This window comes from Cololabis saira, chromosome 12, assembly GCF_033807715.1.
Source record: "Cololabis saira isolate AMF1-May2022 chromosome 12, fColSai1.1, whole genome shotgun sequence".
NCBI classification, from domain to species: domain Eukaryota; kingdom Metazoa; phylum Chordata; class Actinopteri; order Beloniformes; family Belonidae; genus Cololabis; species Cololabis saira.
Genome location: NC_084598.1, coordinates 34,859,330 through 34,876,069, shown reverse-complemented (window position 1 = coordinate 34,876,069; position 16,740 = coordinate 34,859,330). Strand labels below are relative to the sequence as shown.

The window sequence follows — 16,740 nt, the reverse complement described above, 5'->3', positions numbered from 1 at the left end:
TCGGGCCCGCCTCTGCGGAGCAGCTCCCCGGGAGCAGCGTCTCCTTCTCTGCTCCAGGCGCCCCGCCACGGAGCCTACGCCGTAGGCTCTGCGTTGGTGTAACGTGGAACCATAAATCAGCCTTTTGCTTGGAAGATCTGAAATGAACAGAAGAAAAATATATTACGGTACCCGTCGGGGCTCCTCACCGGTCCGGTCCGTGAGCGGCCCCGGAGCTCCGAGCTAAGCTAAATACTTAGCCCATGCAAAGATCATACTTGTAGACAAATATAAATAACATAAAAAAATAACGTTCTTACCGCTGACTCGTGTGCAGTTGCCGGGTCCGTGCTGTTGGTACTGATCCTTTTATAAGGGTAAGTGTCAATGCAAAACCTCATCTTAACTGTCCCTCGCTGTGGAAACAGCCACCGCTGCTGAACAATGGCTGGAGCTCTAGCCGGCGTAGAGAGCTGGTTGTGGGCGTGGTTTCAGCAGCGGGGGCCGACCTATGGAAATGAGCGCCTATGGTGACGTCACCCTAGACGCAGATTCAGAATGGCTCAAAAAAAGTCACGTGACACTGGAAGACTCAGTCAGGGCGGGGGAGCAGACCCTGCAGAATTCCATGGTATTTTATCTTCCCTGTGCTGGCAGGGTGAGGGGAGACCACGTTATATATGTTAAAACAAGAAAAAACGTGTTTTTCATAATAGCTCCCCTTTAAATTAGTCCACACAGAGAAGGCAGTATGTCTTTGTCCCCACTTTTGTTTGTCAGTCTCCGTTTTATTGTTGGTCCTTCGTCCACTCCGAGTGCGTGAGCTGAGACTGTAACTCCGACAATGAGAACTTATATCTGAGGTTTGGAAGCTGTTATCAGAGTTGTGGACGTGTTTAACGCTGTATTAATTCAGCGCAGATAAGACAGATTCATCTGTTTTATGGCGCTGTAATGCGGCATTTTCTTGAACATTCATACTCTGATAACTGCTTCTTTGACGTGCAGTTTTTTGTCTTGCGTTAAAATTAAAATAATGTTAATGCTTTTGCAGGAGAAAGAAAAAATGAAGTCATGAGGCCGCGTACCAGAAAAACCTGGGAAGTTCCCCCCCTTTTTTTTTACTGAGAGACAGAGACGGGAGGAGAGAGGGAGCAGAGAGGAGAGCTGAGCACACTGGTGAGTTCTTCAGCATGTAAATCTATTTATTTATTTAACGTTTAACGTGGGAAGCCACTCACAGTCAGTCACGGGGGAAAATCAGCTTCAGCGACGGTGCAGCCTCAAGTTTTATTGCAACAGGACTCAGTTCTGTGGGATAAAAGCGGGTGACACCAGAAATCTGCAGCAGTAGGTTTTCTTTTAACCCTTGTACTGTCTTCGGGTCAAAATGACCTAATTCTCCTGTTCCTTCTTTCCTCCTGCTCTCTCCTTCTTTACTCCCTTCCTCTTTTCTCCCTTCCTTCCTTCCTTCCTTCCTTCCTTCCTTCCTTCCTTCCTTCCTTCCTTCCTTCCTTCCTTCCTTCCTTCCTTCCTTCCTTCCTTCCTTCCTTCCTTCCTTCCTTCTTTTTTCCCTTCCTTTCTTCCTTCCTTCTTTTTTCCCTTCCTTCCTTCCTTCCTTCCTCCTTCCTTCCTTCCTTCCTTCCTTCCTTCCTTCCTTCTTTCCTCCTGCTCTCTCCTTCCTTCTTCCCTTCCTCTTTTCTTCCTTCCTTCCTTCCTTCCTTCCTTCTTTCCTCCTGCTCTCTCCTTCCTTCTTCCCTTCCTCTTTTCTCCCTTCCTTCCTTCCTACTTTCCTTCCTTCCTTCCTTCCTCCCTTCCTTCCTTCTTTTCTCCCTTCCTTTTCTCCCTTCCTTCCTTTCTTCCTTCCTTCCTTCCTTCTTTCCTTCTTTTCATTCTTCCTTCCTTCCTTCCTTCCTTCTTTCCTCCCTTCTTCTCTTCCTCCTTCCTTGACCCGAAGACATCACAAGGGTTAAGAAACGGTGAACATTAGCTGGTGTCTTTATCCATCCATCCATCCATCCATGCATGCGGTGAGGTTAGGAAAGTAAATCAACTGATAAACAGAGTCTTGCCTTTGACTCAGCTCTGTCTTCAACAGCAGACCATCACGTCTGCATTACTGCAGGCACCGCCCAGATCTCTCATTTGAATTCATCCCGTGGCGCTGAGGCTTCTCATGGGTCAAACGTGTGTCAAAAGCACCAATATTTGACGAACCACTGTTTTATCCCACAACTAATGGGAGTAGATGCTTCTAGTGTGTTGATTAAAATGCCCCTGCTTCCTCCTGCAGCCATCAAGGACTGGAGACATCTGGATACTTCATGTCTCGCAGCTGAGCACCGACTGACAGAGAGGACACGCTGCTCTCTCTGACAGTCCAGATGGTACGTTGTATTTCACTTACGATAATCTATCTAATATTGCCTGATAATCTGCCTCGTTATTATTATGATCATTTAATCCAGTCGATTTAAACCTGCTAATTCACAGAAATAATGATTTTATTGAACGTTTTGCATCTGATTCACGTGTGGTTACGAATCAGAAACGGCACCGGTGGACACCAGTGGTCCGTACCAAAGGTTTTTGTTTGGTTCTGTTTTCAACTGCTTTTTAACACTTTGTTTTGCATAAATTGCATGAAAAGTTTTATCTACTAAAAACTAAAAAAGTTTCACACCATTCAGATCATTATTTAATTACCAACATGTGATATTTAAATGCAACTGGACCTGATGGATGATTTCACAGGGAAATGAAACCAGAATTCAGTCCCAAATCTGAACATAAACATCAAAATATGTCTATTTTTTTTTATTGCTGTTTCTTCTGTCACCAGTCAAAAGTACAGAATTTTGATTCCTATCTTTGATAAAGAACTTTTCACATGAAACATCATTTTAGTCAATTAACCGCTTTGACTCAGTGACAGTTGCACTTTCGTAGTTTTCCGTAACGTTTGGTTTATTTCAACTTTATGTATTTACTGTATTTTTAAACAGTGAAGTTATAAAACACAGCCGAACATCTGAAACTCTGTCGATTTAATTAACAATTCTGAATGAAAAATGAGTAAGTAGTAAATAATGTGGTAAAAATAATGTGGAGAATGGATCTGTTCATTTTAGCACGCCCTTTTGTTTGACTTAATCCTAATTTTAAGTATATCTCCTCTAACTTGGACAAACAAATGAATGAAAGTCTGAGCTTGAATGCAGAAACCCTCCTGACTAGCGGTTCCTACGTCCCTCACACTAAATTGTGTAGGAATATTGATGAAAATGCAGTTTAATATTCACAGATATGTTTTCATTCATGCAGAATCCTGTGAAAACAAGGGTGAGTCTGTTTTCATCACTTTAGAATGAGATATTTAGTCATGGTCCAGCAGGCTTTTTGCATTTATAGTTTTTTACAACCACAGTAGATTTTCTTTCATGTTGGCAAAGATAAGGTCCTGGAGGAAAGGTGTATTTATGATGTTGTACTTCGCTGTGCGTACCGCCAGATGTCCAGGGCTCTCTGAGCTCCGAGGGATGAGACAAAGAGAGAGAAAGATTAGAGATTGCATGTTACAGTTTCTACTATGCCAAGAAACATCTACATGCTTCACAAAAGCAATAGCAACGAAGCAGGTTTTTTGGAGCGGTTTTGTTTTATTAACAGAAGCCACCAGTTCTATAATGGCTCCATGGGAACTTGGGTTTGCTTATCTGGTTTCTGAAGTGGGACAGACTGCGAGTAATTCACACGGGGTCAACATGGAGCACAGAAGACCTCGTGTGGGGCCTTTCAGCCCATTTACATCTCAGATGGCCTCACATACAAATATTAACTGGTTGCTTGCATCTCTTTCACACAAAATAACAAACGTTTCCAAACTAAATCATCTAAACGTGTGAAGAAGCGGCGTCTTTTTGCAATAATGCAGTAAAATGTAGCTTGTAAATCCCCTTTTCCTCCCTGTTGCTGGCCATAAATATTCTTGAAAGATTTGTTGTAGAGACTTTGCAGGTAAATTAAGCTGTGGACCTGATTCTGCTTTGTTTGACTTTTGTTTGACGTTTTCTGGAGATTAGTAATCTGCTCTTCCAGGCTATTGCATTAAAATTGAATAATAATGCTGAGGAGTGACTGATATGCGATGGATAAACACAGGTTGTTTGATTTGACAACGTTTGACAGACAGTACAGTATTTGTGCAGCTCATGTTCTGCCTCAGAGCTTTGATCTCTATGCCTAAAGTGAGTTAAGTATGTAAAAATAGAAACAGAAATATCAGATCGAGTGTCATATGCTATTATTTTTTCCAGCAGAAGTACAAACATTTGCCCTCAGGCGGAAACTTCTAGTTTTTTACGCTGTTTACGGGAGTAATGGCAGGCCTTGAAACTGCTCTTGCATCGCAGTGTGCACACAGTGTTTTGTATGTGCCATAAAGGTTTATATTCCGAGTGTGTTGCTGTGTGCTCGGCAGCCGTGCACTCGCTAACTGCAGCGTGTGACTGCTTCAGAAGCATCTCTCTATGCGTCCCTTTCCTCCCACACTGTACTCCTGTACGCCGTCAAACCTTTTTTCATCTTTTTCTTCTCAGCTCTGACGCTTTTGTGCCGTCTTCTCTCGTTGTGCTTCTGTCTGGATTCTCTTCTTCTGTGCTTGAGTGTCTTTTCCCCTGAAACATGGTAAAATGATGTCCCGTTTTATCCTCTCCACTCTTAACTTCACTCCTTGCTTCTCAATGGGCTCTCTACCCCCCTTTTTTTAAATATACCGTTGGGAAAAGATGCATACACCGGTACTACCGATCCCTGTAGCTTCAGATTTAATCCAGGCCAGCATGTGTCGTTCTGCCCTGGAGGAAGTCCCTGGAGTAAGCCGTCCGTGGGCGTTTGCTCTCATTCAGTCACAAGAGCGTTAGAGTGGGTTGTGCTACCGAAGCTCTGACTCACTGTTGGGCTCAGAGTTTCGTCCCCAAAGGTGTTTGGCGAGGTTGAAATCATCGATGTGTGCCCAGATCTCACTGGCATTTCTTTTTTTTTTAACCTTGTCGAGGTTTTACAAAGCACAAAGTTGCTTTGCAATCTACAAAACCTACTGAGCATCAACTGCAGGTAGGTGTGTTTTTATACCCATTGCTTATAGCTGGGAGGGAATATGTCAAAAATCATAAAGATTGTGCACTTGGTGACAAGTTTTTGATATTTGGCCCGCCGAAAAGACCAAAGGCCATATCTAAGCTTCTCTTAGTCCTAGATTGTTGTATATTGTCACTTTCTCTACTTTTTTGGTGCTAGGAATTCAATTCGGAGATACATTTCCTATTTCAAGGTCATGTTGAAGGTCAAATTTAATTTTCAAGGTCTTTTTTTGGACCAAAAAACTTCATATCTCTAGAATTAAGTCACATAGAAAGATTATATAGGGATCTAGATCCTATTTTCACCACCAAGGAATGCAGTTTTCTGTTTATTGGACAGGTCTCTATCACTTTAGTGTCAATAATCTGATTGGGTGAGAACAGTGGCTTCATTCAGGCTTAAGATGAATAGAACCTCAGAACTAAGTCACAGTGAAAGAATAGGATGTTATAAAAATAACACACAAAAAACATCAGCTGTGCATATTGCCGCCTTTATCGCCTCGCTGATTGATTCATTTTGAATTTTCTGCAAACCGGCCACTAGGGGGCGTCCCAATTTGCTTGCGGTGGTTTTTAGGGGTGGGTATTGGGAAGGACCTCACGATACGATACGCATCACGATACTTGAGCCACGATACGATACACATTGCGATATCCCGATTATGCGATATCCCGATTATAATATTCTACATAGTTCACCGAAAAATTTAAAAATGCATTACACATCTTAAAATCCAAGTTGTATATATGTACATCAGATGATAGTGATGGATCTTAAAATCCGAGTTGCACGTTCATCAGATTATAGTGACAATTCATGGGACAAACTGAGTGAAACGTGAAATAAAACCTGAGCTCAGTGCAGGGCCCTCCCAGGGTTGGTAGAGAGTGGCAATGCCCAGGACTGTCACTTAGGTAGGAGCACTGGGTGATATAATGGGAAAAAAATCGGGGATAAAAAAATATATATATATATATATATATTAAAAAAAAAAAAAAAAAAAAAAAAAAATGATATTCAAATTTTGAATATCGATATTGAATCGGCTGGAAAAGTATCGCGATATATTGCCATATCGATATTTTTGCCCACCCCTAGTGGTTTTTAAAAACCTTATATCCATACCTTACACCATGCCAAATATCAAAAACTTGTCACCAAGTGCACGATTTTCATGAATTCCCTCCCAGCTATTACATGTGATTAATGGTACACTATTAAATGTTCCCTTATCAGGGGAGTGAGCCCCAGTCAGGACAAGTGTGTGTGACGATAAACCTCCTATTGTCTATCTCCAACCGGTGGGTCAGAGATTGTGTGTGAGTGTTTGTGTGTCATTGGTCCTGTTTATGTGTATGTGCTGCGTACGAGCCCCTTGGGGACTTGTGTACACTGCAACAGCTTAGGTCTGGTGCGACACAGCTTTTAATCTGGGTCACGCACAGTGGGAAAGGGAACTGGAAGGCAACAGTTCGAAAAAGATCCGCTAATCCAGTTTTGGATGTGTGCTGGCGCTCGTCCACGAAGGGAAGCAATCCATGACTTACTGGATTAAAATAGATCAATAAATACATCAGAATTGGCTTTCTAATGTGAGACACGGATATTAATTTGATCCAGCAGGCTGTCGTCTCCTGGTTTCGTCTCTTTCAAGTTATTTTTTTAAGTTTTCTATTTTGAGAAAAATACATGTTAAAGATGGGAACTTCCTAAAATGCAAATGATAAACTCATATTTTATTCATAACCAAAAATAAAAACATATCAGAAGTTGAAAATTAGACATTTTACCATGTCATGAAGAATTTCAGCTCATTCTGCACATCACCTGGAGCAGGGGTCGGCAACCCGCGGCTCCAGAGCCGCATGCGGCTCTTTAGCGCCGCCCTGGTGGCTCCTGGAGCTTTTTCAAAAATGTTCGACCTTTTTTTCCTTTTTTTCTTCTTTTTTTTCTTTTTTTCCTTTTTTCTCTTTTTATTTATTTTTTTCTTATTTTCCTTTTTTTCTCTTTTCTTCTCTTTTTCCGTTTTTCTAATTTTTTTCTTCCTTTTTCCTTTCCCTTTTAATCTCGACATTTCGACTTTTTTCTCGAAATTTCGACTTTTTCTCAACATTTCGACTTTTTTCTCAACGTTTCAACTTCTTTCTCGAAATTTTGACTTTTTTCTCAAGATTGTACTTCAACATTAATCTTGACATTTCGACTTTTTTCTCGAAATATCAACTTTTTGCTCGACATTTTGACATTTTTCTCAACATTTCAACTTTTTTCTTGAAATTTTGACTTTTTTCTCGACATTTCGACTTTTTTCTGGAGATTGTACTTCAGCATTAATCTCGACATTTCGACTTTTTTCTCGACATTTTGACTTTTTTCATGAAATTTTGACTATTTCCTCAACATTTCGACTTTTTCTCAATATTTTGACTTTTTTCTCAAAGTGCATAATGAAAAAAACATCTTCCCCCAGTTATAACTAATATAGCTACATGCAGCATGTGTTGCCTTCATTCTAAGGCTGATACAAGACTTTTCATTTTTTGCGGCTCCAGACATATTTGTTTTTTGTGTTTTTGGTCCAATATGGCTCTTTCAACATTTTGGGTTGCCGACCCCTGACCTGGAGGATCATCTTCCAATTAATTGGGGTTGATTGGCAACAGGTCAGTGACATGATAAGGTATAAAACCCATATCTTAGAGAGGCAATCTCTCAAAAGTGGAGATCCATCAATCTGACAAAAAAACTACAAAATGCTTCTCTTCATCAACAGTAAATAATACCATCAAAATATTCAGAGAACCTGCAGAAATCTCCAGACGGGACCAAGAGTGAGCATCGGATCTCCCTCTTATATTCCTATTTTGTCTTGATTGAGGATAGAGGAGGGTGAAATGTGTTTATTTTTTTAAATGTGTTTTAGCAGGATAACTCAAAACCTTGATGAAAAACTTGCCAGATAAGGAACGTAAATGTTTTCAAGTTCCTGGTGATCCCAATCTGTGTCCAGCATCCTCTTCTTGAGTCTTTGATTGCTCTTGATCATAACGTGGGTGAATGACAACAGGTCTGGTGAGCAGACTGGCCAGTCTATCCCAGGTGTCTTTTATACTGTTGCGATACGTGCTTGGATACGTGTACGGGGGTGAGATGGTATTGGTATATTTGCTGAAAAAAGCAAGTGGTTGTCTGAATAGACGTGTTTACTAAAGACAAACAGGAACGTATTGTCACAGATGCTGGTTGTTTGTCTGTGTGCTGATGGCCCCTCTCATCTTTGAACGGGAAGTGCATGCAGTGAATTTTAATTTGCCAAACCACCGGGTAGTTTCCTCTTCACTTCATACAATTGTAGATGAAGCACCGTGGAAATATTTGGTGATTTTATTTTATTTTTTTGTATCCATACCCTCAGTTTCAATTTTAAATTTGCTCTGTATTTATTCCTTATTTCCAGTGAACTGAAAATTGATTGCATATGAAAATGGTTTTGTTGGATATTGGCATTAGGGCTGTGCGATTAATCGATTTTAAATCTAAATCGGATTTATTAATCAAGACGATGTTAAAAAAAGGAAAAAAGGAAAATCGGAAAATCGATTTTCCTTTTTTGCAGCTGGCTGCATTACAGACAGAGCTCGTCTAGTCATCTTTGTTAGGTCAAGAAAATTGTAAATGTTGTCACTTTACTAAACTCAAGGAGGATTTACAGTATCTTTCAATTGCACTTCATTCCCAATAGGGAAATTTGTTTGCTATTTTTCTTTAAAAATAAAGATAAAATATTTGAAACTATTTATTCCATTGTCTTTTGTAGTTTTACCAAAAAAATCGAAATCGAAATCGAAAATCGGGTTTTCAGAGAAAAAAATCAGGATTTTATTTTTGTCCAAATCCCCCAGCCCTAATTGGCATGAGAATTAAACCTGACTGATTACGAAAGTGCCTATTTGAATATTACTTAAATGAATAATTACTCATTACTTTTACTCTTTTTTCTAGATAATTCCCAGGCCAAGCCAGCATCCCTCTTCAGATGGATTCTTATTGATTCAACCCCGAGATGAAGAACCTGTGGAACCGCTCAACTAAACCTGCGTCACCTTCATTCACACCTGCAAGTGCTGCCTCGAGCGATGGCAAAAGAACCGGATTTTTGATTCTACTCCTCCATCCAAGTAGTGAGAACCCCAAAAATACCTGCCAACTGCACAGCTGGTGAAAACAGGAAGAATCAACAAAGATCATGGTCCATTTTCATTCAACCCGTCAGTTTCCAGGGAAGGAAGTAAGCTCATGCTGCAGTTCTACACCAATACGCAGATGACTGCATCATTCAAATGAAAGCTGCTGTTGATGTGCAGGAAGTTGCTGCTTTACCACAGATGTGGTGGCATAGAAGTATCCTTGGTTCCACGGTCCTGTGCTCAAAATATGAATTCGGGAAATAAAGGAACCCTTTTCTCTTTACTAGCTCTTCTTAAAGTAAAAAAAGAGAGAGGAAAATGTGAAAACTCGCTGAGGGACTGCAGGTTTTTCTGGTACAAAAAGACCTCTTGTTACATCACCAAACACTGAGAAAGAAATTGTGTCTCACAAAGTCACACTGGATGAAAAAGATGATGATGACGATGACACAGGAGTGTGTTGGCACGTATTTCTTTCCACCGTTTTTCTCTTTCTGTCTACATTCCAGATCGAAACTGTGTCCTTCTTCCTCACTTATTTGCAGTTCTTTGAAGGCTGATTCCTTCTTTCTTTCTAATATCCATCCAAAAATCCACATCTTGCGATGTCTTTAAAGAAGAAGTAAAGTGGATTTTTTTTTTAAGTAAGAATTTGGGATGCATGCAACTTTATATCCAAGACCTTACACTGTTCGTCGTCACTTAACAGAGGCCATAAAGACTCTGAAGGCAAAAAAAAACAACAAAAACACCCACACACGTATCTTAGTTAGACGACGTAAATAAAAGCAAAGACGAGAGATTACCGAAGCAACACAGAGATATGGCTATTATGATAAGATTAGCCTTTTTTTCTTGTTTTTCTTTTCAATGGAAATTCTCTTATTGATATTCAGACTGAAAACGTATGAGGTTAGGTTGTTTTAAAGCCTTTATGAAGCCATTAAGACATTTCCCTGCAGTTCTTGTGGCAAATTGACACAAATCTCCAACTGCTCGACAAAGTCTGCATCTCAGATATTCCCTATATTGTTGGAAGTGGTTATTTAGTATTATTACTATTATTTTTTTATGAATTGTATTTTACTTATTTATTTATTTTTTGTTGGCTCATTTTGTTTTTATTGTGGTTTGCCAGGTTTTTATGTTGCAGGTTACCAGAATCGCCTTAATCATTTTAAAATATTTTATTTTTAAGTAAGAGCATATATTTTATTGCATTCTGTGGTCACATGCCATTACATCCTTTTTTTTTGTAATAATATCAGCAGAGACATAATATCAACAAGGAGATTAATATATGTTTTTCAATTTAAATTGATTTGATAATAGTTTGTGATATATTTAATTTATTTATTTTGCACTGTGTTCTTTGTTTGGCAAATATCCATGTCAGTTTTATGACTTTATTATCAATAATTATAAAAGCAATAGAATAAGAGGGAAAGAAAGTAAAGAGCACAACTTGGTGTCATTTCAAAGTTGGTGGAATAGAAATGTGTTGCCTTTGTCTGTCTAACTTACGACTGAAACTCTGCTCACGTCTGACTTAAACCTAACACAAACTGAGTTCAAGCGTCCAACTGCAGCAGTCAGGAGCTCAGCTGTAAACCACCAGGTTGGTACCGCCCAGATCTTTTCCTCCGACTAACGGTGAGACACTGGAGTCATCAGTTCACACTGCTCGCATTTGCCAGCACTGCAGGGCAGCAGAGAGGCGCCGAAAAAGCAGACCGGTCACACGCACTGCAGCAGAACTGGACTTGTCCTCATCGTCCGTGGGGGTTTGGGTTCGGAGTTTCTTCTGACCCTCCAAGATGGACATACACTGGGAGTCTGCAAAAAAAAAAAGAAGAAAAAAAAGGAGAAAAAGCTCCTTACACGAGTTGCTCGTAAGCATGTGTCTTCACACTATCAAATGTGCACAGCACACGTGAAAGCATACTCAAAATGTGTCAAAATGAAGAGAAAAAGCAGCACTTATGTGACTGAGGAACCAAAAATAACACACTTGGTTGTGTCACAAAGTCACTCGCCTTTTTTTTACTTTTGATTTTCTATCGTGGTGGAGTCCAGACCTGTAACCCAGCCCCCCCTGCCCCCCCTCCAAACCCTCCCCCCCAAAGAAAACCTCTCTCAGACTGTCAGTTGTCATGGAAACTTCTCAGGTCAGTGTTCGCCCTGCTGTTGCTCCTGCAGTGCATTATGGGATCTGTGGTACGGTACTCAAAGCGCACTCCTTCAGGCCCAACATTGCTAAGGGCCTTCGGCGAAAATGAACCAACCAACCAACTTTTGCTGTATATTGTCTGTGTGAACGCTCGCTGGGACTCTTCGCATGCCGCCCAGCGCAGAAAAACCTCAAAGTCACCTCTATATTGTTCTGTTCCTAATGTTTGTACGTATGTGTGGGGGTTGTGTATGTGTGTATTTAACAATCATCATCCAATGTGGGAGAGAAAAAAAAAAAATGAAACAACCACAACAAATATGATGGGCAGAAGAGGCGACCTCTCATCTCCAGTCGTTCTATGCAATGAATCATATTTGGAAACAATTAACACCAGAAGGTAAAGGCATGTGAACAAAAATGGGGAAAAAGTCACAGTCATTGTTCATCAATCTTAATTTATTATGACATCATGTCTGCTTTGTTTCAATTCTGATAAATTGTGTATAAAAGTTATCTTGAAGTTCAGGAATAATAAGAAAGGTTCTTGATTAGCTTCTGTTCACCTGATCATGGTCCCTTTTCCTCGGAAATGAGAAACTAAAGATGTGTTCATGATAGCTGGGAAAATGCAGAGTGTTTCAAAGAATTGTTTGCAGATGATAATCCAGAATACATGAAAGACATTGTACCTGTCATCTGTGAGGTCCAGTTCAAGTAAACACCTCAAGCAATACAAATGAGGATAAATACTGTATATGTCCAATCGATGATGACGATTGTGACCATTTATTTTTAAATCGATGAAATTGAACTTTTGTTATTTTAGCTCAGCGGTTCCCCCTAGAGGGCTGGAGGTTAAGTCGCTTTTACAACACAGTCAAAGATCTTCTTTGGTCTTTTATTTGGTCACTCTTTCATTTCCTCTTCCATCATTGCAAGTGAGAAAGCATCATTGCTTTCTCACTTGCAATGATGGAGCCCCGTCAGCTAGCTTTACAGCTAGTGATGTGTGACACGGTGCCGTAAGCAAAACACCCTACGGAGTCCGGTCACTTTGGCTGGTTTATGCTCAAAAATGAGAATTGTTTCCTAAAATTAAGCAAATATTCCTTCAAATGAAACTCGGACTGATATTTTTATGTGAAAAAAAGTCTGTTGCGCTGCTTTAAAGGGGGCATATTGTAGTTACGATCGCTTTTTCTATGAGAGCAAGCAAATAACCTGCAAGTCGAAAATTAAACACTTGTGGCTTTTTGTTTGGACTTTTACATATTGACAGGAGTCTCACAGAAATAAAAATATAAAATATGTGAAAGAGGGGGACAACAAATGTGAAATAGCAATAAAACTTAAGTTGAATCTTTCTTGAAGTCATAGGTGACTATGGATTTATCGATTAAATAGCCTCCTCATACAGTATAAGTAAGAGTGTTTGGCTAAGACTATGTACAATACATTTTCTTACAATAATAACGTGGTTTAGGGCTTATTGAGTGTCATTTTGTCCAAAATGCATTGCCATGGGAGTTTAAAGCTATGGGGCTGTTTTCAAATGACACCGCCCTGCAGAAGAGGTGACAGGTAACTCCCAAGAACAAGTTCATGGTTGAAAAAGGAGCTGTGGTACTTAGTCGCTGTAGTATTTTATACAATGCTGGACACATTATTATGTAAAGAAATCAAGCAATTGTGTTAAAGCATTGTATTTTTTAGTTTTGTTTTGTTTCTTGCCAGCATTAGGGACGGGAGACTATGAAAGCTAAACAGTGCTTCCTAAAACTCACCAAATTTGTGCTGCTGAACAAAAGGCATATGTTCAATTTAATGTCTTAATCCAAAATAAGAGTTGTGTTGTTAAACAGCGAAGTATCCCAGTTGTCATGAACAGATCTTTTCAGCTATTTCCCTTCTAGATGAGTGTAACTGAGAGATTTATGCAGAAGAAAAAACATATATCATGAATTTACGCAACCAAAAAAATAAATAAATACATATAGATATATATAAAAAAGAGATTTCAATATATTTCCTCTAGTGACTAAACTGCTCAGGGGTGGAAAAGAAAAAACATATTTTATATATCTTGTTGACGAGCAGACGCCACAAATATTGCCGTTAAACGGAAACCTAATTCCAATGTTTAGGTATCATATAAAATCTATAGATTAGGGTTGACTAAATAGCTGCTGTATGTTACCAGTGAAGTACAGTTCAAGGACATGAACGGGTCTGTTCATTAAAGCGCTTAACGCAGACTCTGCCTTGGTTTAAAAAAAATCTAAAGTCTATTAGCTGAATATGCTGCGGAGGGTACATTTGTATAAATCAAAAATAATCTTCAAATTTAACATTAGACAGGTTTTTTTTTTTAGCCAACAATTCGGTAGCAACGTACTGAAGCAAAGCAGCCAAAAAAAGCTCTTTGTTGACCATCAGCAGTAGTTGATGCAAAGTGAAAATGGTCTTTAACACCTCGTTTTCATTTGCGCTACATCATTCCGTATGAAATGTGGATCTTGTCCTCTGTTTAAAACACGAGGACATGCAAAGGACGTGCTCGCTCAATGCTAACATTGGAGATGTAAACTCTTTGCCGTGAGAGAAACCTGGTGTTTAACACTTGGCTTAGAGTCTCACCACATAGCAAAACAATTGAGAAGTTTGTTTTTAGAAAAATTGCTAGTTATTTGTGCTATTCTAGCTAGCAGTCTATGCCAGCCCAGCGTATAGTTTACGTCCCCCCTAGCAGTTAAAATCTTTCAATATGCATGAGGTAATTGATGCTCTGAAAAACATTGAGATGAAGTTTCACCGCTGCGTTAGAGATTACGGTGTCTCGCATTGGGGATGAGGGAAATAGTGGATGGATCACATCAGCACGCAGAAGCAAGTGAAAAACGAGGTGCAAATCCCATCCCCTTTTAACCCCTATTTCAGCAACCTGTATAAAAACAAATTAGTGTGAATATTTATTTTTTTAGAAACATTTATTCAATGATTCATCTATTTAATAATTTATTTTATCATACTGAGAGCAGATAGAAAGCTAGGAAGCAGAAAGGACGAGATGCAATGTAGGTTTAAAATCTATCAACAAATATGAGTAAATATGTTTATAAAGATGATATCTATTGTTTGATTAATGCACAAACATAACAGTCAGATTGCTAAAGATCTGATTCAGAAAAATCTTTTTGCCTTATAGTTCTAAATCTGCCTGAAGAGACTGCTTATTTTATTTATGAGAACGATATAGTTTAAAAAAAAAGGACATTTATAGTTCTTTTTAATGAAACAAATGATGGCTATGTGCTCTCAGTTGTGACTTATTGGTGTAAAGTAGTTACAAAACTTTTAAAGCCACCCTATGTGGTGATGCCACTTCTGACCACATGGAGGCACCAGAGAGTTCCTAGGTCAGTCTCTGACATAAGACACAACAACACGCACCTCGAGTGGAATAAACTGTCACTGCACGTGTTGTAAGTGGCTGTTTTATAGCTTGACAGCTAATTCCCCGTGTGGTCAGAAGTGCTGTTATTACATAGAGTGCCTTTAAAAAAATCATTCAGATTTTTCCCCGTTTAATATAAATTACTGGAAGTCATATTTGTCAAATTTGCATCATTTCAAATTGTTTGCCCCTTTTCCTGCAAGGATAAAAGTCTGATTGTTCTGGTCTGGATCTATTGCTAATAGTTCAGCCTCTGCAGCTGCACGTAAGGTGCGCTTGGCCCAAACAGACGTGACTTCATAGGTACACTGCCACCTGATCAGTTACTTCAAGGTTAAAATTAAATGTCAAAGTAGAACAAATAGAACAAGAGAGTTTGGACTTACCCTAAATAAATACCAACTTCCATTATTGTGTGTTATATGTTTTTGGAAGTTTGTAAAAAATAATAAAATGTTCAATAAAATGATCCTCAACCACTTTTGCCTCAGGAAAGCACACACTAAATGCAGCATCGCAGCGAAGATGTTCAAATGACAGAACAGAAGTTAATGGATGTGTTCATGCAGGGGCAATACATCAAATTTACACAGTGCAGCAGGGAGGGCATGCCAAAGCTGCTGTTGACCAGAGTTCGTCAGGAGTATGTTAGAGACACTGCCGCAAGCGAGAAGTGAATCAGAATGTGGTGTGTCATATTCTCTTTGCTCCTGCGTGAACGCGGCCACAGACGGTGACTTAAATATGCATAGCAGCAAGGGCTTTTATAATAAAATACTGGTCAGCGAAGAAAGCCATCCTGTAACTGCCCTCTAGCCAGTCATGGTGTCTGTCTATACTCTGCATGGTATCTGTTTATATCCAGGAATGCAAATGACTTAATGCTCAGTCCACAGTAATCACCAGTGGGCAAAATCACCAAAACACAGCCTGGGTTTTCAGAGGTGTTTGAAGCACAGATGTTGACAAAAAGAGATCAAATCTGCTTCCCCCCAACCAATGCTTCGAAAATGGAAAAGTCCTCTTGTTGTTAGTTTGCGAGTATTAAGATGTGAAGGGGTTAGCCTGGCCAGCCGTCACCAAAATGGACCCTCGGAAAATGACGTCTCGGTTGGTTCCCATCTCCCGTTCACAACCATTTCCATGGTTACATAACAAACTGAAACAGTGGTAGTGGAGCTGAGGCAGACTTTATGTGATAACTCATACAAGCAGTTCATACTGCTTGAACATAAATACGTGTTCAAGCTACACCAATAAAGCTGCAGAATTGCTTTAAAAAACATTCACTGGTGTTCCTACACCACACCATATTTTTTTTTGACGTCCTGTGCTGACTCTAGCCTGATTGTCGCTTTCCCTACGTCATATTTGTTGATCCTCTGGTTGCTTGTGTGATGTAAAGAGGCAGTTTCCCCTGCCCCTGGATATCAAAGAAACCAGACGACTTCTCTGTACGGAGGAAGAACATGATGAGGATGGCTGGCCGGGCTGACGGGGGCTTTTCCTTCCATCTCATGTCTGTTTTAAAAGAAGCCTAAAGGCCCGTGTTGGGATGAAATGCTTGAAACGCTCCCGGGAAGTCCAGGCTGTGTGCCGTCGTGCGTGTTCTGAACCAAAAACGTAGCATGTAATGCTCGCACTGAGCATAGTGTAGTTATCACCGCTCTTGCTGTTGGATTTGAAATACTATGTATAGCAGAACCTGAGAGAGATTTTAGAACAAATGAAATGCATATATTAAAAGCAAATGTTTTATAGGTGAGAGGTTGTAAGCGAATAAGAATGTTGAAACTAACATT

The 16,740-nt window shown here is 39.7% G+C and overlaps 1 protein-coding gene across 3 annotated transcripts in view; it reads left to right on the top strand.

The window, feature by feature from the left end:
- The window catches only part of bsna (bassoon presynaptic cytomatrix protein a), a 196,407-nt gene extending 187,163 nt beyond the window's left edge, over positions 1-9,244 (top strand). For all 3 annotated transcript variants that reach the window (XM_061736697.1, XM_061736699.1, XM_061736698.1), the window contains exons 14-16: positions 1,034-1,158; positions 2,273-2,366; positions 9,127-9,244. The gene's annotated coding sequence lies outside the window, so the exon portion shown is untranslated. The remainder of the gene's footprint in view (positions 1-1,033; positions 1,159-2,272; positions 2,367-9,126) is intronic.
- The last annotated feature ends 7,496 nt before the right edge of the window (positions 9,245-16,740 follow it).